Source organism: Camarhynchus parvulus, chromosome Z, assembly GCF_901933205.1.
Source record: "Camarhynchus parvulus chromosome Z, STF_HiC, whole genome shotgun sequence".
Lineage (NCBI taxonomy): Eukaryota > Metazoa > Chordata > Aves > Passeriformes > Thraupidae > Camarhynchus > Camarhynchus parvulus.
Window position 1 is genome coordinate 56,301,715 of NC_044601.1, and position 25,157 is coordinate 56,326,871.

General features: G+C 37.9%; 1 protein-coding gene across 2 annotated transcripts in view; it reads right to left on the reverse strand.

Moving 5' to 3' along the window:
- GHR (growth hormone receptor) overlaps positions 1 to 25,157 on the reverse strand; it is a 115,809-nt gene that overhangs the window by 76,987 nt on the left and 13,665 nt on the right. The gene's annotated exons all lie outside the window — the stretch shown is intronic.

Here is a 25,157-nt window from a genome sequence, read left to right on the forward strand (position 1 = left end):
AGCTGCCCTGAAAGTAATCTCTGAACCACCAAGAGGATGAGCAGTATCTCACTACTACCACAACAACAACAACAACAACAACAACAACAACAACTCCTCCTACTACCACTTCAGAAAACAAATTACAGCACAGTAACTTATACACTGGTGAAATTAAGAAAAAGTATTTCATTTCCCTCTTAAAGGAGGATGTCTAAGTCTCAGGAATATGGCATGCTGATAAAAAAAAGTAGTATGTTGTGTTCTGAATTCCTAAGCACATTTTCGCTGCCATGATATTTTGGCACAGCAGCAGCATCCAAAAGAGTTCTTAACTAGCAGCATTTTTCTGTTAAAGAAAAATAACATAAATTCAACATGGAAAGTTACTTCTTCCCAAGAATTCAAGTCAGCTTTTGAAAGCACTTTAATAAGTCAGATATTTAAAAAGTCAAATAATACTCACATTATTTGAATAATTCACAATAATCTGGTTTCTAGTAAGTGGGACTACAAAAAGACAACCAGATTTCACAGTATCAAGCTCTTTAAAACACGGGGGGAAAAAAATCAGACTGCAAAATCCCTCAAATAACATTTAAAGAACTACTGTGTACGTGCAAACTGAATGCCTAGGGTCACACTGCCCTAGCCTGAACAAGAAAAAAGTAACATTTTAGAAGAGAATTTTCCTTTACTGACTTAGTACTAGCTGAAAAAAGAGCAGCAAGAATTTTTTTGTACCCCCAGAATTTCTATCTGTTATGTATAATTTTAATGTATAATTTTATTGTACAGATAGACCACTAAACAAGGGAAAGCAAAATGTTCTTTTGAGTGAAAGTTTCATCAATATTTCTCTGGAATCCTTCTATAGTGCAATGTGTAAAAGGCTGTCACCTCTGAATTTATACTAAAAAGCCCCAAAACAATACCCTCCCCACCTACCAAATGAGAAAATTCTTCAATATAGAGAAAAATTAAACAGACATTTGAAATAAACAGAAAGCTGTTTCCATGCAAAAGCATGACTAATATGTAGTTACTATTAAAAAAAAAATCATCCTATGTGTGATTATCCAAAGTAAAATGTCAAAGCTCGGTTCCCTCCTGGTTCACATCATGTAGACAAGCCCCTACATTATGAGTCTTTACATTAGTCTACCCCATAATGTGCTCAGCCAAATTCTATTATCACACTTTTTAGAAAGCGCCTGCTCACATTTCAGCAGGCTGAGAATATTACTGATTGAGTCCCGCATTCATATGTAATTCTACAAGGAGTCTTGCGTTAATTTCTGACTTTTGAAAGAACTCTGAATTTCAGGCAGAGTAACTGAGCAGTGAGCCACAACTCTCATTTCCAAAAATAAAAGGACAGCTTAGTATGGAACAAAGTTATAAAGTCTAAGCCAGCTATTGACTGAAGTGAGCTACTAAGGACTACTGACAAATTCCTTTTTCAAAACACTCGCTGTGGCACTAACAAGGGGAAATGACCTTTATATGACAAAGTCAGAATCCTATTACAATAGGACAGAAAAAATTATTCCAGTAGTCCTTCCAAAATATTTTGAAACCCTGCTCAGCAGCAGAAAAGATCTCTCAGCTACTTTATAGGCAACAAAGGGAAATGTCCTAAGTTCTGATTACCTGATTGTACTCAGAACATTTTGTTTCACTCTTGGCAGCTGTGGCGATGTGCTCCAACCCCTGCTGCTTTCTGCTTGTGCAACAGCCACCCGGGGTGGTTGTGACGGCTACATCTGGCTCACAGATACCAACACAATAGTTAAGGGCCATAAATCTTGCTTGACACCTAAGGCCTGTGAGGCTTATTCAACAGCTGAGGGCTGTTGAGCATGCGCCAAACGAAGTACAGCTGCTGTGCAAATATGACCATAAGTCAATCATCTCCATAAACAGTGGGCAGCCTGAGGCTTGGTCAGCTCTCCTGCACAGAAGGGGCTGTGTTCCAGGAGCTCCCCTTCAGCATGGACACCTCCCTACATTACTTCTTGGGGCTGAGAGACTCCTTGCCTTAGAAGATTCTTGTTAAGTAATTAGTAACATGCTGAACTTCAAAATTTTACCTAAGTGACATAAAACATTGATTGTGCAATTACAATCCTTTAGCTACAAAGTGTTGACCAAGTCTGGGACTAAGTCTGGATCCAGACACAACTAAACTGCCATCAGAAAATTCAGAACACAGGCGAGTCCTTTGAACCTTGTGACTGAACAGGATGGTCTCCTGGACAGTTCTGTATAACCCCATCCTCTGTGCTGTAAAAAATCAAGTATATCTTGCCATTAAATATTGTTAAACTGCTGACGCATTTACCACCAAACTTTGTTAAATGGCTGTTTTACCTCAATAAAGATATTGCTACTTCTCTCTTGCAGGTGAAGTGCGTCACTCTATCTGTGGCAGCAGCAAGGGGTGATAGCACAAAAAATGCCGGCAGCAACAGTTTAGAACAGCCATACAAGCACAAAATCAGCTATGTTTGCACTTGGCTCTGACAGTTCATTATGTGTGAAAAACAGGCATTACCGTACATAAGGTAATAAACTGGATGTTAAAATGATTAGCAGTCTCCCTTTAAAATGATTCTTGGAAAAACTGCAGCTTTGAAAAGGGTAACACAGATACACATGAATAAGTGATACAGGTGAAGCTCGGGGTTTTTTTTCAGAGACACATATTTTGCCAGAAGTACATTTGATTACTGTAATCCACAAGGCAAATAAAAGGATTACAGCACTGAGTTGATAGGGCCCATCCAAACTAGTTTGTTTCACAAAATAAGAAACAGACCCAGACGCATCAGTGCCTTAACTGGGATGTGAGGATCTTTGCCCATTATTATCTTCTCATTATGTCCTAAGCTAACCTACTAGAAAATAATAATCTGGACAAGATCAAATGGACTCAAATGTGCCAGAAGTTCTTTAGTCTTCAAAAAAGCATCTAAGGAAAGATCCAGTGCTGAAAAAAAGCTCAGGAGGTCTACACTGTGATGCAAGGCCAAATACAGGAATTAATACACCTCTTTGGCCTTTTAAAAGAAACCACCAGTATTGTAAAGGATGCAAACAGAAATCCTAGCAATTTCACTTGACAAACAACATAGCTCTTGTGGTATACAGAAATTCAGACTGCCTTACTTAAGCGAAATATGTCATATTCCCAGCTACAGCTAATTATCTTGTGCTGGAGAAATGTTATGAAGAATAGTTTAGTCAATGTTTATAGAAAGTATTTTGAGATCTGGGCAGCTGGAAATCCAGAACTCTATTAGCTGAAACTGTTGCTGACATATCAGCAACTTAAAAGGAAAAGTCTTTTGATAAATTAACATGAAAATGACAAAGAAAAGATTAGAAAAAAGATCTATTACTGGATTATTGTAGACACTTCTTATGTCCACACTTAAGAGACTAACTAACTTCAAAAGAGGGTGGACATAAAAATGTTGCTTGAAGTCTGGAGCACCTTTTAACAATCAAGGTAATACCCAGTTAGCTGAGAAAAATACATAATGGATTACTGTACCTGGTGATAATCCACATGTGGCAGAAACAATAAGCACTAGATTGCTCTTTAAGGAAACATAAGAGATACTAAGGAATCAAAAATAGAAATAATGAACAAAAATATTTTACAAGGCTGAAACAAAATGAAAACTGGAATTTACTAGAAGATAAATAATATTAATTTTAAAAAATCTCCATCACTTTTACTTGCTGTTCAAGTAAACAAATTACTGGGCACAAGTAAGTGATGATCTGTGTAACAGAAATGGAGAAAATCAGGCAGTGCAACAGTGTCAGACATTATCTGGTCCAATCCCATTCTTCACAGCCAGATCACTTAATGCAATGAATGCAATTCAATTAATCTCCTTTTTGATTAAACATTTCTCAATAGGCACATAAAATGTCAGTTGATATGGAAAAACAAATTTATTAATACTAACTAAAAAAAAAAACTGTTCACAGAACTAAGATTGTAAAAAGGGAGAGGGAAAAAATACAGAATTTTTGAAAAGCAAATACAGCATATTCAGAAAATCACCCAAAATTGTCAGTGCTCTAAGAAAAGACACAGTGCATAGAATGACTTGGCAAACTGTTAATACAGAAACATATAAACAGTATTTATTGGATAAAAAAAGTTCATGACTAACCAGCACAGTGAGTAAACATTTTATGCTTTGAAGTACAGGGTTTATAATTCAGAGATACAAATGTTATTTTAGGCTTACTGGTGCCTTAGTATGTAACTCGGGCAAAGACAAAACCTCCATGGTTCCCATTCCCCCTCTACTTTTTGGAATGGTGCAACCTTAGCACATCGTTCTTCAGAACAAAGGAGAGAGATTTAGGGGATAGCAGCAAATTTACCTTATCTCCATCACTGCTACGTTTGAGTTTAGTTTGGCCATTAAATCTTGTAGCTGTTACCCTAAGCATTTCTAATGTTTAAATGACTGGCTTTACAAATTCTACAAATTGGTCACATTCAAACAAAGTGTTACCTGTGAGTGATTACTTTCTCCAACCTTCTCTTCACTCAACAGCAAATACAAAAAGCCCACTTAGTTGTCATATCCTAAAACAGCTACTCCATTTCCTGCCTCACTATCACACCTTTTTCCTCAAAAAGGCTAAAATTTGCCATTTCAGTTTAACAAGGTTCAGATTTCACCGACATGAGTAACTCTTTGCTAGTTACTGAGTATTTTGAGTTTCACTCAAAATTTTGTAACATAATGGGCTGATCTTTCTACACTTCTGAAATGTTCTCAGCATTTCAGTCCTGAACTGCACTGTCTCAGAGCTTCTGCAGTCAGGGGAATCTGGACATCACTTGGCTACACAGAGCAATGCCTAAACCCTCCACCACTGACCACACAGCTCCAAGGTCTGCGTGACTGGTGCTATCAAGAAGGAGCCCCTGTGAAGAGATTAAGCATTAAAGAAAGGGGTGCACAGAAGTTTGCTAAGAAGAAAGGTGTTGAAGTCAGCCAGGAATGAAAAGTGTGGCTGGAAAGTGCACAGGGGCATCTAGGGCTGAAGGGCTAAAATGCAGCCCCTTCCACCTACTCTAGATGCCCAGCCAGGGGCTGAGTGAGGCATCCAGGCCGCACCAGATGCTCCTGCAATATGCTGAGATACTTGTGGCCTCAACTACTGCTGGGATATGAGTGAATGTACAAATCATGTTCAAAATAAATATTTTGTTATTATAAAATACTAGTCTTAATTTTGTTCTTCAACAACACCATTGAGGTATCATGTAACAGGCAAAAAGTCACTAAGATTTATATCGTAGTTGTGGCTTTTCTATTGCCCTCTGTTGCAAGCTACATATGTACTTTATATATTTTCATATTCTAAATATATTTCTATTGTGGGAATCCTCCACAATTTTGGAAAACAAATATTCTTAGTGCTAGAGGGCTGTCTGTTTAACGAAGCCACAGGAGCCATATATGCTATGGCTTTTAATAGCTGTTTTCCAAACTCTAAAAATTGCTGAAGAAGAAACATTTTTTGTTGGTTTTAGTCTTATCTTTCTTCAAACTTTCAAAATTTCTACTTTCTAAAATCTAAATCTAAAGAATAACCCTACAACAAAGAAGATAATAGATCAGGGAAAAAATATTTTAAAGACCTCAAGTAAGACACTCAACATTTTATTTCAGAGTCCAATCCAGTTCCTTAACTCTCCAATAGGGAGATCTCCAATCCACTTCCTTAACTCAGTGAAGATTATACATGGCATTACTGGCCTGTGTCACCCATGGAAAGAGAGACCCAGAAGAGATATTCTATGCCTCAAATTCTGAAGCCTATACAACAAGGACACTTTAGAGTAGATTTTCTATTTTTCTTCTATTCTATTCTAAACATTCTATTATTCGATTCTTTTATTAGATCAATAGAAGAAGGAACACAGCTCCAGAATTCCTCCTTGGAAGTCAATCACAATGAGGCACTTGGGAAATCTAAGCATTTAATTCATACCCTTCCACTCATCTTTCCTAAGACTGCCTGGGCTTGCATCAATGTATATATTCAAATTAAAGGTTTTATGAATAAAATACAAGTTTCCGTTTCATGTAGCAAGTCCTTGTCATAGCCATCATTTACTTTCTCTTAAATTCTGCTTCTGATTTTCATGTACATTTGCACCCACACTGCCTCTTTCGCTTGAAGTCTTTTTGATACATCTCAGGAAAAGAACAAGACAATGTGTTATCCAGCCAATAAAAAATTGAGTTCAACTAAAAGACCATCAGTATCAAAAACTAAGATTTCTTTACCTGTGGCTAACTAAGGAACAGAAAGTATCATTAGCAGGAATTTTTGGGGGCTGGGGTCAGAATTTACATAGGAATGGGATGGAGAATTCCTCCAGAGTCTTTTACCTGAGGTCTCAAGTGAGAACACATATCTTGTGCAATTTAAATCTCCAGCCAAGTACTTCTCCATTGATTTAGGCTTGTTTTTCCTTCTAAAAATATTAAATCAACAATCTTAAATCAGACTCAGGAATTCAAAGAGGCCTATTTTCAGAGGTTGGCAGGAACACCACTGATGGCAGGATGCAGCTTCCAGCCTGTAGCCAATATTAGACTGAATTAGGAATATAAAATTACTTATGTATTTACCTACCTATACTTATTTCATATAGGTATTTATTTCTAACTGTCATACATTTTATAAAGTCCACAACAGAAATACTGAATAATTGCAAAAGACAATCACACTCACTTAACTTTCAATTAAAACAAGGGCATCCTCTTCCCATTTCAGTATGCAGTCATCATAAAGCTTCGATGAAGAGAGTCCTGTATGCCTAATTAGATAATCTCTAATAGCTTCCTTATGACATAATTATACCTTGATGGTAAATGATGTCATTAAAAACAAAGAGATTTGCAGTTTTCTTGCCTTTGTAAGGAATGTTTAATAGCTGAATAGATGTTACACAGAATGCTTCTGGGCTTAACAACTAGATTCCCACAAAGCATGTGCATTTATACAGGTGCAAATTATGTTTCCTTGTTCTTTCATTTAATGGTAAGTTTAATGTAAAGTTCAATTCACCCCTTCACCCACTATTATAAACTTGAATACTCATTTTCCATTACTGAATAATTAACTTCATGAAGCTCTTATTTACCTGTTCAGTGTTTAGGAACCTAGATGAAGGGATCAAGGGTTTTATTTGTTACAATGTGAGTCTTTGAAAAGATTATTTACAAGCATCTATTTTTGTAAGCAGTTCTGTACTGGGCACAAAGGAGAATGAAGTAAACTTTCTGGAAATAAAACCTGAACATGATTTAAGAAAAACAATATACCAAACCCAGAATGAAAAAAGTGACCTACACAGATAAATTAAAAAGTTTCACTGAAAAGAAACCCTAAGGTTAAAAAAAAAAAAAAAGAATGAAAAAGAGAGAGGAAAAAAAGGCATCATATTTCAAACAACTTTCAATTCAACTTGTTCCTCATAACTCTGGTGCATGCTACCTTGCCTTGCCAAAAATAATGAATCAGAACAGCGGACAGCAGTTAAGATTGCCAGGGCAGCATGAATTATAGAATTGATCATTGTCAGACTGAAAACTCACAATAACGGTTATAAAGATAAAAGTAGCATTTCAGAATTTGGTCACAGATCTGAAAAAGAAAAGTGTAGATATGGTTTTGTGAGTTACTTTGGTTTTAGAGTGCTTTGTTTCCTTCTAAAGTAGCACTAAGTCCTCAGACCACATGCTGATATCAGAACATTTCAGTAATTTTATCATTTGGAACTTTAGATCAATCAATGATTTAAGATTTTTTATGAAATATAGATTACTTTGGTAGCTGATTATTCAAAGACTTAAAACAGAAAGCAATTGTTTCCAGCAATTTCAGTTGCAGTAGCAGTGTGAGAAACTGAAAGTGCTTCTCACCAGGGTGAGTATTCTTCTCCAAACTCATGAATTTTTAATAAAATTATCACATAAAATCACACCCAAATGCCAAAGCAAGACACAGTTACCATGCCATGAATTTGCTGCTTCTGAGTATCAGCCTAGAGATCCCAGCAGACAGGATCTGCTGCACTCATTTACCTGTGAAAGCCAGTGCACAGAATACTGAGGTAGGAAGAGATTTATCCTGTGAGAGCATTTCCTACCAGCAACAATCCATTCCTGTAATCACAGCTGAAGTGACACCCATCAGGAGAAATCACCCCAACAATTAATTGATTTACTTAAATAATTTACGTAGGAAAGCCAGTTTCAAGCTAACAATACATCCTCTTTTTCTCATAAGCACACCACAGACCCACTCTTTCAGAATGTCACAGCTGCCACAATGCCTACAGCAAGTATCAAGACTGGCAGGTAGAATACATGCATGCCCTCAGACCCATCCTTCAAAGGGTGTTCATACTCTTGATGAATGACTCCTAAGAGTCTTTCAGCTTTTTAGGATATAGTGGGTCCTATCACATCCCTAAGAACTAGACTTGTCAACAGGGAAGTGTGAATAAGGACGTATCTGAATGAGCATAGATGAATTCAACTCTGACAGTGCAAGCAAGAGCTCAAATGACACTCCCTGTGCATTACAAAAATTAAGGGAGAAGAAGTAAGAGTGTAACAAAGCCTGAGGGTGGAATTAAACATGTGTAGAGAAATTAATAGAGTAATAAAATATTCACTGTTTACACTTGAGGGACAAGGGTGACTGCACAGGCAGGGCAAGAGAGAGGACAAGAAAAGCCTGGTAAGGTAGATACGCTGGTGGGGTGGCTGGATGTCATGTAACAAAATCTGGATTTCTTATTCACCATGAGCCAGAAAACACTCTATGGCAAAATGTTCAAAATAACCAAAGAAGATTCAAAATAGAGCAACAAAACTCACAGTTTTGTACAGCACAGTCTGTGCTGATCAACAGCTCATCTCCAGGCTGGCCCACAGATCAGCTCTTCCCACTTGGGCAATGACTCAAGGATAGCATCATTCAGACAGCATGGGTGGTGTCGCTCTGCTACAGAGGCCCAGCTTCTTTTCTAGGTATCCAAAAAGCGCTCCAGGGGCATTATGGAGAACTGAACAAACTCTGTGTTCCTTTTATGAGTCAACATTCAAGCCATTCTAAGACAGAGCCCAGGAAAGTGAAGGTAACTGCAGGTCACATCAATCTCCTGCTTGCTGAGAGATCTCTGAACAGTGCAGGTAAAATACACCAGGGAGCTGCCACACAGCTACTCCAGATGGGCCATTGTCCCAGTGCTGCCACAAGATCACCAGCCAGTACAACTCATCTACTACTTTCCCCCTCTGATATCTTTCCTTTTGAAGAAAAGAGGAAAGGAGTGGATTAGCATTGAAAGAGGCGGAAGATTTCTCTCAACTATTAACTAGATGGATTCTTTTTTTTTTTGGTCTACTCTAAATCCTTCATCTCCCCCTCCTCTTGCTCTCTGTCCCAGTACTCTCTTCCTCTCCCTCATGCTGTCTTCTGACCTTTCACTCTAGGGCTCTACTTTTCCACTATAAATATGTTCAGTATTACTCATCTTACAAAATTCTCTGTTCTACCAGCCCAGAACTGTCATGGATCTTCCTTCAATTTTCACCTCAAACTCATCAAGCCAAACACATCCACTCACTAAAAGTCTAATCATCGAGACTTTAAAATACAGATCTTTTGCACCTCAAGAAAGTTCCTGAAGATTTTTTTTTTGAAAACAAATCAGAATCTTAATTCTACTCAGTCTTCTTTGCTCACTGCTCTGATTGAACTCCACAAATCTGTTTTTTTGTGAGGGCTTCCATTTTAGCTCCTCACTTTCAAACTCACTCCCTCCTTCCCTCTTGTCTTTTGGAAGTCTCAACCAGAAACAGTAGCTTTGCATATATGTAAATTCCTCTGACTGAGCACACTCCTCCTACTTCTTATTCCAAATGAATTTCTCTTGTCACACTGAAAAATACAGCTGGGAATAAATTGAAAATAACTGTAAACTCAAACTGACTTTAACAGAAGTGAGATTCAATGAAAGTCTGCAAAAAATTTCTTTTCTTCCCCCTGAACTTAGTATCCGCTGCAGTATTATATAAAAAGGCAATAATTTGTTTGTTTGAAGATATTATTTAAAATTTTACTTCAATTTTACTCCAAATCTTACTTCAAAGGTTAAAGGACAACTAAAATGAAAGACATTTAAAGGCCAAAGCAAATTTAAATAAATCATCCCCTCAAGTAATTAAAAAAATAAAAAAGGAAATTCTTGCCAGAAAGAAATTAGTTGAATAGCTTAAAGCTGCGCAAAAAAGAAAATTAAGAGTTCACTGATCTAATTTTTAGCAAAAGATTGCATACAGCTGAAGAACAGGTTTTTTTTTGCCATGTCAACACAAAAGAACACTAAGGGAAATATGAAGTGTCTATCTGATATAACGACTTCTTCACTGAAAATTACTTTGTTTCTTTTATTTGATGCCAAAATAATAGTAAATTAAGGCAATCAGAAGGCATTTCACTACGACTGCTTATACCTGATAAACACAAATAGCTAATGCTTTTGAATGATAGTAGCTGTCTCCACACTAAGAACAAAATCACACTAGCTTCTGATTAATCAAAACATATCAATTACTCTACTGTTAACTGAATTGAGATATAGATGACTTCTATCTACATTACTTCATAAATATGCATTTTTTTAAAATAAAGTGGCAACTGCCTACCTTTCATAATAATTTGTGCTTATAATTAGAATGACTGCTATATTTGTTTCCATGTCATGTGTACTTAGGCAGATGTAAATTTCTGCAGAGAAACCTCTTAATATGGATTTTCTTTTCCTTTTTATTTTCCTTTTTTTTTAAGAGAAGAAGAGCAGATACAAAACAAAGTAGAGTTTAGTGAAATGTGGTAGGCAGAAACAAAAGATTAGGAATCCCAGAACATTTCACATATTTGTGACAGATGTAGGCACTAGCATCCTGGAAATCCCAACTCCCACACATACACATTGGGGCCATATGATGTGCTCAAGTAGTACAAATTTGACTGGAATGATCAGGGCAGGGTTAAGCATTAGGAATGCCTTATAATGGCAATAGACACTAACCCAAATACCATTCACTTCAACTGCAGAATAGTGATTTTGGCATTACTCATACAACTTCCCTCATTTTTAGACAGCAAAAACAAACTGGTATGGCTATATATACATTGAACCAGCAGTTGAGTTGCTTACCAATTAAATTCTCCAGTTGTCCTAGCTCAGAACTCACTTAACAAAATATAATTATCCTCAAGTGCCATTTTGTTAAACACCCCAAAAAGAAATAAACCCCCACAGGCAGTGTGAACTAATTTCCCCTCCCCACCATAGGGCAAATATAGAGTATCTACAACAGGACTAGGGCTTCCGGGGAAAAGCCTGCATCTCAGTCCAATACCAACAACATGGGTAACATGAACATGTAAAATAAAAAGTTTGAAAATGGGAGATATTATGACTTCATTTTAAAATTGACACTTATTTCCCCCCACACAGTACTTGAAATCTTTAGAGTGTGGTATTTTCCCTTCTGATTCTCCAGAATGTTTCTATAGGATGCTACCAGGTCCTCTGATACATTAGTGAAATCACACAAGGGCAGAGAATACATTAGTTCAGATATGCTGGAGTTGGATTCTATTTTTTAAAAGTAAAAAGGAGAAGCATCTCTTATACAGCAAAGTGCTAACTAGCTAATTATGTGTATGTGAAACATATGAGGAGTTCCTAACATGGAAAATCGCCAGTGCCTGCTTATGCATCATTTACCTTGAGAAGTGGACTCAGTTCTCAGCCACAAGCCTGCATAGTTAAGATTTCAAGGATGCTGCAACACTCAGGAATGTTCCCTCACACCACTCTTACTGCCCTGCGTTGCTGAAGGAATGGCCTGTGAAGCACCACTGAAGTCTGTAAGACAGACGGCTGAGTGATCCTGGACAGAAAATGGGGCATTTCTAATGAAAAGCTGAAAGTTCTGTTTCCCACAATTCCTTTGCATGATTTACAGCAATCGTGGTAATTTAAAACTGGCAACCGCAGACCAGAATGCTTGACTACTATTGTTTCAGTAGCACAATCAAATTACCCCTTTTGGGCTTTTACAATTAACTTGTTAGATGCATGTGTTACCACTTCCCAAACAGTAATATTATCAGATGAAGAAATTCAGCAGGGAACAGCAACAGGAAAAGTACTGAATTTAATTCCTAATCTGAGCCCCAGAGAGAAATCCTTTATCATAATATGCATTTTATGCATAAATATAATTTTAGAAACTTTTATGGTAATATGTTCTTTTCCATTCCAGTCCTAGAAAAGTAATGAAAGAAGGTCTTTAAAAATAAACATATAAAATTCCTGAACACTAAGATAATTGCATGTATGTTTAAGTAATCCCTCAGGCTCTCAAAGGTTTAATTAAGACTCTAAGCTACAAAGAAACCAACTGCCAAAACTAACACCAGCCAGATACCTGCTTCTCTGCCATGTTAGGATTGTGAATTATGGCAAGATCCTTTTGTAAGCATGCATGATGAACCAGCCAGAAGTGTAAAAGGTCATTCTTTTCTTGCACTCACTTTTTGGATGAGATTTCTCATCAACATTAATAAGCTAATTCCACATGACTGACATGCAGCTCCGAAAAACTCAGAATATTACAATAAACATTGTTGCACTCCTGTCACTGTGGTATTACGCTGAGCAACAGGGATGCAGAATAAAGCCTTCTTTATGCATCACTTTCAGGAAAAAATGATGAATCACTCAGGTAAGCAGCTTAGCAGTACTTGCTCTCTAAAATAAATGTAGAGTAAAACCCTGGGATCACTTGGCACTTTTACTAAGGAATCTGGATGTTTAATAAACCACAGATCTAAGAATGGCAGTGAAGGTAGTTGATGGCTCATACTAATCAGATTCTTTCCTTTCCAAGAAAGGGCATGGCATGGCAACAGTGGCAGACACCACTCTGTGTTTACACACTGCCCTGCCCAGCTGTGGGTGCAAAATGGTATGAATATTGTGTGTAGCTCCTCTGTTGCTGCTCAAATCCTCTCTTCACAATCACTTTTGTTTTACTGCGGTTCTGACTGTGGAGAGACAGCAGCCTCTCAGAGGTATATTTCCACTTGTTTACTATGTATTCAGGATTTCATCCAACAATCTTGTGGCTTGCTCCTGTTAAGCCCAAGTTATATCAGCCTAAAGCATTAAGGGAACAGCCCAGAACACCATACCTTCCACAGCTGTAGCTGTAGAAATACCTTGTAGTAAAACAAAGATTTTGCAAACAGTATCACAATTAGCTACTCTTAAATGCAGCAACAACTCGAAAATTTGCCTTCAATTAAATAAATATGAAGACTCAAGAAAAGTTACTGTACTGCTATGAGAATATACCAGCACCCCGGTGAGCAGTACTAGCCTCTTCAAAACCTCCCTGATGGTGGCAGCTGTGTGAGCATAAGGGTCTGCTGTACTATAAGAATCAAATAGGTGCTTCAAACCACCAAATGAGCAAAGCGTGCTCATTTAAAGAGCATTATTGTTGGTGGAAGCATCAAGAGATACTGATTTGGGTTTAACTGCAGAGGAAAATTGAAACAGTTAGGTTTATATCAAGAGAATAAATATATTGTGACCAGTTGAAATTATTATGGAGACATAAAACATCATAGAAACCCAGATGGCTGGGTTCAAACGAAGTTGGCAGTCTTCAAATGAAGAAAACATAACTCAAGTGAATTTCCCTTATTTTCTCTAGTTCATGTGCATAAACGCTTGAGAATTTTACATGAATGTCAAGTTTAAATAAACCAAGTCAATATGGGAAAAGAATATTTTCACCTTTTAGAAAAAGTTGTGATGGTGATGAGAATTTATTTTCTTAATGAAAGATGAACAGAGCCCTTATACTTTTGCTTAAAGGTCTTTTCCTGCTGTTCTCTATCTGTCATATTTTATTCTTAACTGAGAACATCAGGGATTAATGATCTCCTTAAACAGTGCTAGCAAAAAAATAAGAGTCTGTAATATTAAAAAGGTGAACAGCTCACAATGGTATGCATTATATGGCTTAGACATAGCTCAAGAGCAGGACAAATAATAGACAAACATTCTTAGGCTTCTGAAGACAAAGGTTTCGTGTCCATAGAATTATCAGTGTCTTCCAGAGTAACACTTGCAATTCTTGGGCTTGTTATTTCTAGCTCACATTTTGAAGAATCTCATGTGTTTGTATTTCAGATATTTCAAAAGCATATGAAAAACATGCCACAGAGGTACAAATTACTATCCTTCTGTTTAACATCAGCCACCGTTATTTTCAGGCGTATTGTCTTATTCTATTCCCCAAAAAATCCTGGTATTTCAATGCTATATTCATACAAGTCAGTTTATTTTATTTATATTCCTTTACATTTAGACCCCTGCTCTGAAAGCCAACTACTTGCCAGCTGCCAGCTTTAGAAAGAAAACACAGAATGATGCAAATTAATTTGCTATTCAACAGAGCCAAGATGAATTGCTCATAAACTATGGGCCAGCAGCATGAATACACTGATAAACTTCCACAACCTATATTTACCTTCTATGCAACAAAAACTTTCTTACTGAAAGGCAGAGATCTATCATTGTCTATAGAGACTTGTGGCAAACCAAATAGTTCCAAAAAGAACTACCTGACTTCCTTATTATTGCTCCAGCATCCAAATTATTTATAAGCAAGATTGAGTAGGTGCACCATCTGCACTGAGGCAGAGTGCTCTGTCCTCTCTCTGGACTGCACAGGAGGACAAGTGCTGGCAGCCCTGACAGCATGGGAAGATGGCATTTGCATCAGGTACCAGAGGAGGCATCAAGAGCCACTCAGCTTCCATAGAAGCAGCCTACACACAGTATAAAAGAGCTCTGCATAATATTCCACGGTATTTTGATAGATAAGCTGGAAAAAAAGTGGATCAATTTCAGGTACTTTCCCACTGCAAACTCATGCGGAACACAGCTCACACTTAATGCAGCCATCTTGTTTTAAGAAGCACCTAGCAAGCTCAATATATAGCACAGGTTTTGGTTTGGTTTTATTTTTGTATTTAGGTGCTACTCATGCATATTCTAGTAGTAGTGGTAGTTGATAAATTAAATATATAATGAAATATATTTTATAAATATATTTATATAAATAAAAACAGTTTGACCTGAAAGTTCACTTTCTGAAAACCTGGACCATTAGAGCCAAGCCTTAATGTTTTTAGTTTGGCTGCTGTGTTATTTTTAATACAAGGTGGAACCCCATGGCACTCTAGAGGAAGCTGCTTTGTATTTATAAGCTTTTGAATCCCATTAACTCCAGGCATTACTAGACACAACTGCCCAGTGACACAGTGGTGGCCATCAAAAGCTGAGGTGATGCAAGCACTAGGTATTGTGATTTGAATACTGCACTGACTGCCAAAACCACAGGACAGCACCAAAGCATACATACACAATTCAAAGTGCCTTGATGTTTAGTATGAGGTTCTGAGAAAACAGATCTTGCTAAGACTAAATTGTAACATGTAGAGATTAATTACGTTATTGAGAGAGATTTCCTAGTGTTTTGATACTACCAGAAACCAATTATACAATATAATAAGCACAAGAAAAAGAAAAACCTTGTGTGATGTCTCTGTTGGAAAGCCATTAAAAACAATTCTATGTGATTATGAAATTGAAACTAAAATGCTATTCCGTCCTTTGAAATTAGATCTTCACCAAGTCAAGGCTTTCCTCCTGTTAAAAATCCTTGGTCAATTTGGCCTTAGCATGCACCAGGACACTCCTTCCTCCATCACAGGAGTTCGCCATGGTTGCTACTTTTTACCTGAAAACATTGGAAGAGTACCCAGGTCTTCATCACCAGATTGCTGAAACCAAAATGACCTCAATATAGAAGTCAGAAGACGAGCAAAAGGACTAGTATCAGATGTCCCCACTTGGGCTGGGTGTCAAAATAAACACAGGAATGCTCCCAAGCACATTGCTCCTGAAAGAACAATTATCCCTTTCCCATGAAGCCTGGTTATCTCACCATGGTCCTTGGCAGATCCCTGGCTTGGGTCAAGTTCCACAGCTGAAAACAATTCTTAAGCATGTTTTAGTAAAGAGGTGGCCATTCTGCAGGTCCCAGTTCTGGATATGCTTAAAGTACCAGTTCTCAGCTCCCAGGCAGCCGTTTCCACCTGCTGGGGACACCAATCTCAGAGGGATGCTGCAAGGCCATTTTTAAGGTACAACAGCAGGAACGCTACAACCATGCCTTGTCACATCCTGAACTTAGTCCAAATACCCCTGTGGCTCCCCCAAAATATGTCATCCAAGGAGGCTCTCCTGCAGAAAGGATAGAAGGATGAAAGACAAGTGCTGGTGTTCAGCAAAAGCACCTTTGGGAGTATTCCTGGCATGGTAGGATGCACAAGACCCTACCAGCTTGCCTTGTTTCACACCAGCACAATCCCATGGTGCTGCCAGGAGGGTATTCCAGTGAAGTGATGGACAACTGCCGTGTGAAAGAGCGAAAACAAAAAAAATTTAACATCTTGAAAAGAAATGCAAATATCTCTACTAGTTTTAAATACTGTCAATCACACCAGTTGTCGAGCCACTTTCAGCAGAGGTGCGGCCTTATTAATAAACAGAAGCTATTAACAAAGACCAAAACTGTGGAGGTTCATAAGAGGGCATGCTGGGAATGGACAACAGAATATGCAGAATGCAAAATTCTGAGAAAATAAATTTGAAAATCCAAACCAAACCAAACCAAACCAACCAACCAACTGAACAAATAAAAAACCCTCCCAAAAAACCCCCAAAACCCCAGGCCTTTTAACAGTCTACAATATCCCTAAGCTCAAAACTCTTTACCATATTGTTGGATGCTCAAAAGAGCTACAAACCACTTAAAATTTTCCATTGTATTTGAAGTATTTTTCTGTAAAGGAGGGGATTTTTAACTAACTACATTTATCATTAACACAACTGTATTATACACCAATTTGTTAGACTCTAATAACCGCTGGGAAAGAAATGCTTAGTAATGGTTATTATTTGTACAGAGTAATGGTAAAATAAAAGTGTGTTGTAATTTTGTTTTGCTGGTTTTATGACTACATAGGTCAGAAGAAGACCCCTATACTGTATTGATGTTTAATTATTTATGGTCTGGCTGCATCTCAAACTATTTTGTTGCACTCCTTGTGCCTTAGAACATTTAAAACTGCATCATCTCTCCACTGGTTGGAGCAGTTACTAGTAAAGCACCCGCTGAGCTGTAAATTATGAACCACTACGATCCCATGTCCATTTCAGACCCAGGACTGACAGATTATACCAACAGGCTTGATAAACTTGTCACAAAAGATTCAGGGTGCAACTGCTCAGCCAAAATACACGTGAGATGCACAGAGTGAATCAGGGCATAAATTAGTCTCCAAGCACAAATCCTTAAAGAGACACATCAAAATCAGGACTCAGTTCTCCACAAAATGCTACTTAAGTTTAAGTTATCCCAACTAAAATACACTGCTAGATTTTAGCTGTTTTTCTAATTTAGTGTACGGTATTTGTCTTCCTTGTTGGTGTAAAACTGACATACATACTAAAAATTAGTCTAAAATGCAGTGAAAAGCTGAGAGCAAAAACCACCCAGCAATAAAGAGAGAATAATAATTATTTATTAATTAAACATTTATTTTAAATCAACAATTAATTCTTTTTCATGGATTCTTTTATGGACTAATGTTTTTCAGGTCATTTGAAGCAAATCTTACCTCCCACTAGGCATTTCTTCAACAGTTAGTGCAAAAAATTATATATATATGTAAAAATTATAACTAAATCACTTTTGAAGTAAAAATACATAAAGGCAAAACAAATACAGCTATCCTTCCATAAACTGATTACTTTGCAACCATTAAGTAATTCAGCACTAAGAATTTAACTACTGAAATGTCCACAAAGCGAGATAGAGAAGAGGAAAACATGACATGAATGTCACCATTGGATGATCTATGTCAAGCATTGTCCATTCTCTGATAATGGAAATCAAATCAAAACCTGTAAGGAAACACTAAAGGTGAGAAGGATGAAAGCACAACTTCACCAGATGAAGGCACAACTCCCATCCCTTTTGCAGACAGCAGCAGAGCTGGCCATAGTCTGTACCATGGGACAAGGGTTCAAAAGTTGATGTCTGTACAGTGTGTGGAAATATAAAGAAACAGAAACCCTGAGGAGAGGGAGGAGAATGCCATCTCAGCCTTGTGACTAAACCTCACTTTCTGCACAGGTAAATAAATAATAATTAGTTTATAAAAACCTCATGACACAGAGAGTAGGCAAATTCTATGTCTTTATTTTGGGGTGGCCTTTCGTGAACTGGACAGTAAATTACACTTATTCAGTATCTGCTCCTGAGGTCATAATCAAAACCATGACATGCTTTACAAGCAAAAAGGCAGACAAGGGTTTTGAGACTTTAATATCACTAACTCTATCAAATAAGAAAAACAATTATCAGAAAGCTGAGATCAAATAAATGTCTGGGGGTTTTTGGTGGTTTTTTTTCTTTCTTTGTTTTTTTAAACTAAACTGATTGCAGCAATCAATAAATAAGTTTCAAAGAGCTCTTTCAGTAAAGACCAGGCCTAGCCAGCAGGTATTACATTAACAGTCATTATCAATTAGGGCTCACTGGGCACAGACATTATTTACAAACCAAGAGTTCTGGGAATCCACTCATGTGCTAAAAGAACTTCTGCACTGCTCCAGACTGATGTTAGCAAAGCTAAGTGCTGCTTCATTAAATGCAGTACACACACTTCTTAATGGAGAGCAACTTTAATTGTCAGAAGGAGTCCATCTTTACCATCTAATGTGGGATAAACACATTCATGTTTTTTCAGGAATTTCAGGAACAAGGGAAAACATTGTCCATTTCTTTTTTTTTTCTCCTAGAAAAAGATATAAGTAAACTAGACAAACATTCTTCAGAGCTACTAAATTCTTTCAGCCTTTAGCAGATGTAAACATAGAAATGGAAGGCTAAAAATGATAAATTATTTCACCTTCTGAGAGCTATCTCCTCAATTCCATTCAGGCAGACATTGATAACTTCAGTTTATAATGGAAATAGTCACAAAAGGGAAAGAAAAGAGGACAAGTAATTCTGATGAGTCATTTTGTTATTTCTCAATAAATCCTTCTCCTCCCTTCTCTAAATGCCTCTTGCAGTAGATACATCAGAACATCAGAAACACATTTATTAAGTCATATGTACTTTTGAAAAGGCTGCTCTTTTGATATTTTGATGATTACAAATATGCAAGTTACACAAACACAGAAATGTCACTCTAGCTACATTTGACTTGAAGACACAAAGGGAATGTACTAGCTAATGATGCTAATGGTCAGCACAGCAACAAAACAAACCTCTGCTCTGGGTAATCAAGATGTGAAGAATTTAGGTTTGGGTGCAACAGTATGAGCCATAGATGACACAGAGACAAACAGCAACATTCACTGCAAGAGCAGGCTCTGGAATGCTGTTAGTATTTGCACTTAAACAATGAAACAAGTATACAAATGAATATATCAATTTCTTTTTGAGAGGAAAACATCTTAAGTAGTACAACTAAAACAACTTTTAAAATCCTCCAACGCAAACAATTAAGCATAATTGTCCCTCCATTTAATTAAAGGCCACTTGTCACCACCCTGAAGTGACAAATAAATTGCAAAGGGCAAAACAGTTCAGTGTGCACCTGTCTCCCAATGATAAGTGGCATTAAGTGTCATTGAGATGGTTTAACTGTTGCTTAAAGAAGAAGTATGAAAAAGAGATCGCGAGATGTGTCTTCACTTTTAAAAGCAGCTTAAGGTGAAACACATTGAAATTCCTGTACTTTGGTAAAGTTTGGGTAACATCCTATTAACTGGGAGTACAGTCTCCTGAGGTAACAATTTAGCTACATGAATTCCAGCAAGCAAACACAATTGCTAGTTATTTTAACATGGAAAGTAATTTTTTAATTTTTTAAACAAGTATGACTCAGTGCTATACACTACTTTTACTCCTGTCCCTTCCTTGCATTTGAAACAGTTTTTCGAACATTTCCACGATAAAATGCACCTTGCTGCTCCCCCTCAACACTGCCCAGACATGAAACGAGCCCTTTTCAGAGAGATGCATGTGTTCTCATTCTGCACCAGCGATTTCTACACTGGCTCATGCTTAGGGATTGTACTGCAGAATAGGGACTTTAGCAGTGTCCACCTTGAGAAAGCAACTAATACACAACACATATATCTGTACATCAGTTTTCTCACAGATTGAGAGAGAAGATGTCTAAAAAGATGCTGTTTCTATTCTCTTTATTTTAAATAGCTGAGAAATTCATACACCAAAGATGGTGAATGGGATTGTAATAAGAAGTTACTTGACTTGCCAAGTTTACCACAGGCATTCAATGTTCAAGATGCTAGCTTAAAGTTGTGCTTAAAATGAGCTTTCCTATTTCTTCTGGGGCATCAGCCTTTAGGATTTACATTTCCAAAATCAACGTATGCAACACTGAAGGCTCTAAAATTTCATTAAAAGCAAGAGAAAGGCATATTGCACCTCTTTGAAAATCGAATGCTTTAAGGCATTTCATAGCACTATGTGCAAGATCAAATCTCAAGCAAGGTGCTAAATGGACATGGAGGTAAATAGCGAGCAAACCAAGCAGAATGAACCTTGTTATATGTATTCACCTCTTTTCAGATCCAACCCCCTCCAAACATGACCGTATCAATAAATAAACAGGATTAATGAGAAGTGGGGCTATAGCCCCCCATAAGGCATTTAACATTACAGACTGCCACAATATTCAAGTGGACAGTGCTATTTTTTTTTAAATACTCTTTATTACAGTCAATTGTCTTTAGCAGAAGCTCATATCCATAATCTCTCAAAAAGCCACCAGCCTCCCTCAAGTAGTTGAGCGTAAATGGTAACACTGTACACAAAACCACTCTTCCCTCCTGCCTGGTTTGCAAATTTTTATTTAAATATAAATAGCATTAACTTTCTCCATGTGATTAATTTAGCACGTTAAAAGGTTTACAGGAATATAGAGTACTCAAGAGGCCCAAGGTGAACAGTAATTATATCTGAGCTGTCATAATAGAAATGGAATGCAAAGTGATTAATGCTGCACAGGGAAAAAACATTATTCCTCAGGGTGGAACAGCCCCATCTTCAAAGCCTCTGTAAACCAGTCCTTACAACCCAGCAATGCCTTTTGTCCTTCTTACCCCCTAAAAGTGTGAAAATAACAATTAAAATATAAAATAATTCAGCATCTGGATTAAGATGAACAAACAGGCTGCTAAGGGGAGCTCACCTTTTGATACATGAGCAGTCATGGTCAGCCTCAAAGGCAAAAAGAAGCTGGGATGGCCAAGAGAAGGAGACAGGCTGGAGAACAAGGGGGGCAATCTGTGCCCAAGATGAGTGGATGAAAGTCAGTAGGTGATCCTGGGCAAGTCTTACCTGCTGCAGCCTCTCCCAGATACCAGCCCTTCCTACTTGCCTAACAGTCAGAACTCCCAGCTAAGCATCACACCCTCCTGCTACCTGCCCATCTCCATCTCTAGATACACACCCCATCCATTCATTGTCTCTGGTTATGTGAATATTCCCATCCATGGTTCTAAAAACTCAGTAATATGGAAGATGTCCACTATGCATCCCACCAAGTGCTTTCACAGCAAGAGAGAACAATTACCCTCAGCACAATTTGGAAATTACGTTTTCCAGGAATAAGCCATCTGACAGAATAAACAAGAAAATGTGTAAAGGGATCAGACGGAACTTTAAAGGCAGAACTATTCTGTGTGAGAGCAACAGCCCTATGTACCCAAAAATCAACAACCAGATTCCAAGTATTTTGGAATATGAACTCAGTATTTCTTTTGTTATCAAAGTTTACAAACCTGAGTTGATGCCAAAGAGAAAGGGAACATTCTCATTTTGCAATAGACCTCAGGCAGAGTGAAATCCTTTATGAGGGCTCTCCCTGTAGCTGAAGACAAGCAGCCTGCCAGCTTAGGAGCTGTGTTTGCAAAGTTTTGTAAGCAGCAGTTAGGATCCAAAGGGAAGCTGTACTGTCAGATGCGTAGCTTGGCTACTGCAGTTACCACCTTAGTCCATGAAGAAAGGAGACCCAAGACCTTTACACACCAAAAACCAAACATGACTTTGGCGTTGGCTCTTACAAAGAGCAGTGGGGCATCAATGTCATGCCAATACAGCATGGGACTTCTTCAAGACCCACAGCAAATCCTGCCGTGCCCAAACCTAACCTGGAAATAAAGATGGATGTTTTGTGTTTCACTAAAGCAATTTTCAGCCTGAAGTTTCCTCTTACACACATTTTTTTGGGCAGCATCTGAAGGGAAAAAAAGAAAAAAAGACACAGAAAAAAACAAACAAAAACCTGATCACATCTAGGGATTTCTCATGATTCGATACACTTTTCTCATTGCTGTATTACAAGATTTAATGTGTCATATTGTACCACCGACCAGTGTAGTGTAAAGAGTTACAGGCTAGGCAGCAGTTTTGCAAAGAGAAGAGGGGAAAAAAACCAAACCAGTGGAAATCAAAAGGGAAAAAAGTTGATGAGAAAATGCCATTGTCTCACAGGCACCTGGAATTCTGTAGCACATTAATGGGAGCAGCACATGTTAGAGGGCTTCTCCTTTCCAATACTGCTGCCAAGTGAAAGACGCTGCCAAAGAGGGCAATGAAGATAAAATGTTCAGAAAACCTGATCTGTGGAGAAAGCTTTAGAGAGTGTCAGTTTGTTTACAGAGGAGATGCAAGACTTGTGAGGGAGCAAGGAAAGGGAGGTGAGCCCAAAGTGCTGCAGCCTGGAAACCACTCTTGGTGATGAAGCAGTTCCTTTCCAGCTAGGTAATAAAGAAAAGCAAAACGAACCTGTAACAGATCCTGTGGAGCTCAAGGATGCTCAGGGGCTCTGCTGTTCCATCCACACGAGAGGAAACAGCTTCCTATGCATGCTGCACACTCTCCAAAGGACAGAAGTGCGTCCACTCACCAGAGTGAGCACGAGAGGCGCCCACTGTGGCACCAGCAGCAGCATTATTCTACCACACCTACAGCACATTATGTCTATCACTATGCTTGCCCAAGAGCAGCATCTTACATAATCAATACCTTACATCAGCAAGTAATCATTCAACAAAATTCTGTCTTTTTCAAGGCATTTCAATATCTTCATGAACACTGTAAAAATACTTACTTCTCTATTAAAAAAAAAAAAAACCTGACAGGAGTTACCCTGGCAGCAAAAAACAGTTTAGTAACAGACCCTCCTGGTGACATGACAAAAATTCAGTTGGCTTCATTCATGTTGATGCATAATTCTGTAGGAAGACTGACATTTTTATCTCTAGCAAGTTTATATAATTTTATGCAATACAAAGTATTTTTTATATTTGTACAAATGCACTTGAAATTATTTGAATTTATTTGGACTTATTGAAATTACTTTTGCTTAGTTGGTTTTTAACTGGTTTTTAACATTGAAATAATCCTTCAGACTGAAAAAGTTTTTATTTTAACTGTGTTTATCCAGTCCAGCATTTATGAGTTATACAGTCATAACTACTTCTGAGAGATGAAACTATTACTCTAATTCGAGCCAAAAATTGGAACTGGCTTGACTTCTTGAAAACTTTTGTTTTTTCAGAAAAATTACTATTTATTTCATCAGAGGCAAGCTTATAGTGAAAAGTTTATACATGTCATTGCACAGAAGAGAGTAATTATCTTCACTGTAAGTTAAAGATGCCAGGATTCCTCTGCAGTCATATTTCATCAGGCTATATTCAAAATTCCTTTAAAACCTCAGATTTCAGGAAAATATTTTCCTACAGCTACCTTAGCAAGGTACAAAGAAGCAACTAATATTGGGAATCATTAGATTAGGAATACAGTCTACAAAAGCACAAATATTCACCATGCAGTACAGCCACAGGTGACTATTTGTTTTGTTCAGCACCATAAATTATCCTGCTATTCCTGAATGCTGGCAGTTCTCCAGGGCAGATATCTTCATATATGTTTAGCATAGCTGTCTGAATTGCAAACTATGGCTGTGGCACTGTATAAGTAATAAATTATTGTCACCCAAGGCAAGAGTCTTTGCTTGTGTTTATCACAGCAGGCAGTAAAATTCAGCAGATACCACTGAAAAGCAGGCTCTAAACTGAGGTTGCTGAGGTGGCCTTGCACTTCTCACAGTCTGTTGAGTCTTTACAGACGGCAAATAACAATTCAGGTATCTGGTGGAAACAATACTACATCATGTGAGTACTCTTCAGCAACTTTAACAAACTTTGGAGACCACCCACACAGACAAGCTACCCTCAGGTCACATTTCCCATGCACTGGCTGGTACCTAGGGCTGGCAAAAAGCAGCTTTGTGCATGGCCAAAACCAACTTTGCTGTGGGCTGCGCCCAGAAGGATTTGACTAGCCCTTCTTGGTGACATGGCAGGCTCCTGCCACAGACTCCCACCTCTCTTGGAACCAGGCAGTTGCGGGACAAGTTGCATCAGCCCAGCGAAAACAGCTTCCAGTTAGGGGTGCAGCTCATGCAGCCTACACTACAGCTCCCACGGCAGAGAAATGAGAGCCACCCCAAATAATCAACCTGGGCTTAAATTTGCAGCCATAGCCTTTGAATGTAATTTCATGTCTTAATCTGTTACAAACAGCCTGTGTGTTCACACACACCCCACAAAGCTGCATGACTCTTCATTTCAGTGATTCTGGAGATTTACATTCTGTATGAGGAACAGCAGCTATTTTAGGAGATAACAGGCTTCCGATGCTCCAGCACATTTCTAGAGCAGTCAAGCTGTCAAATGACTGTCAAGAAAGAACAAAATCTAAAGAAGCAAAGGAAACACCAGCTGGGAAAATCTTTTCTTCACTGGTGCAGTTTCTGTTTACCACTAGCCTCAGGTG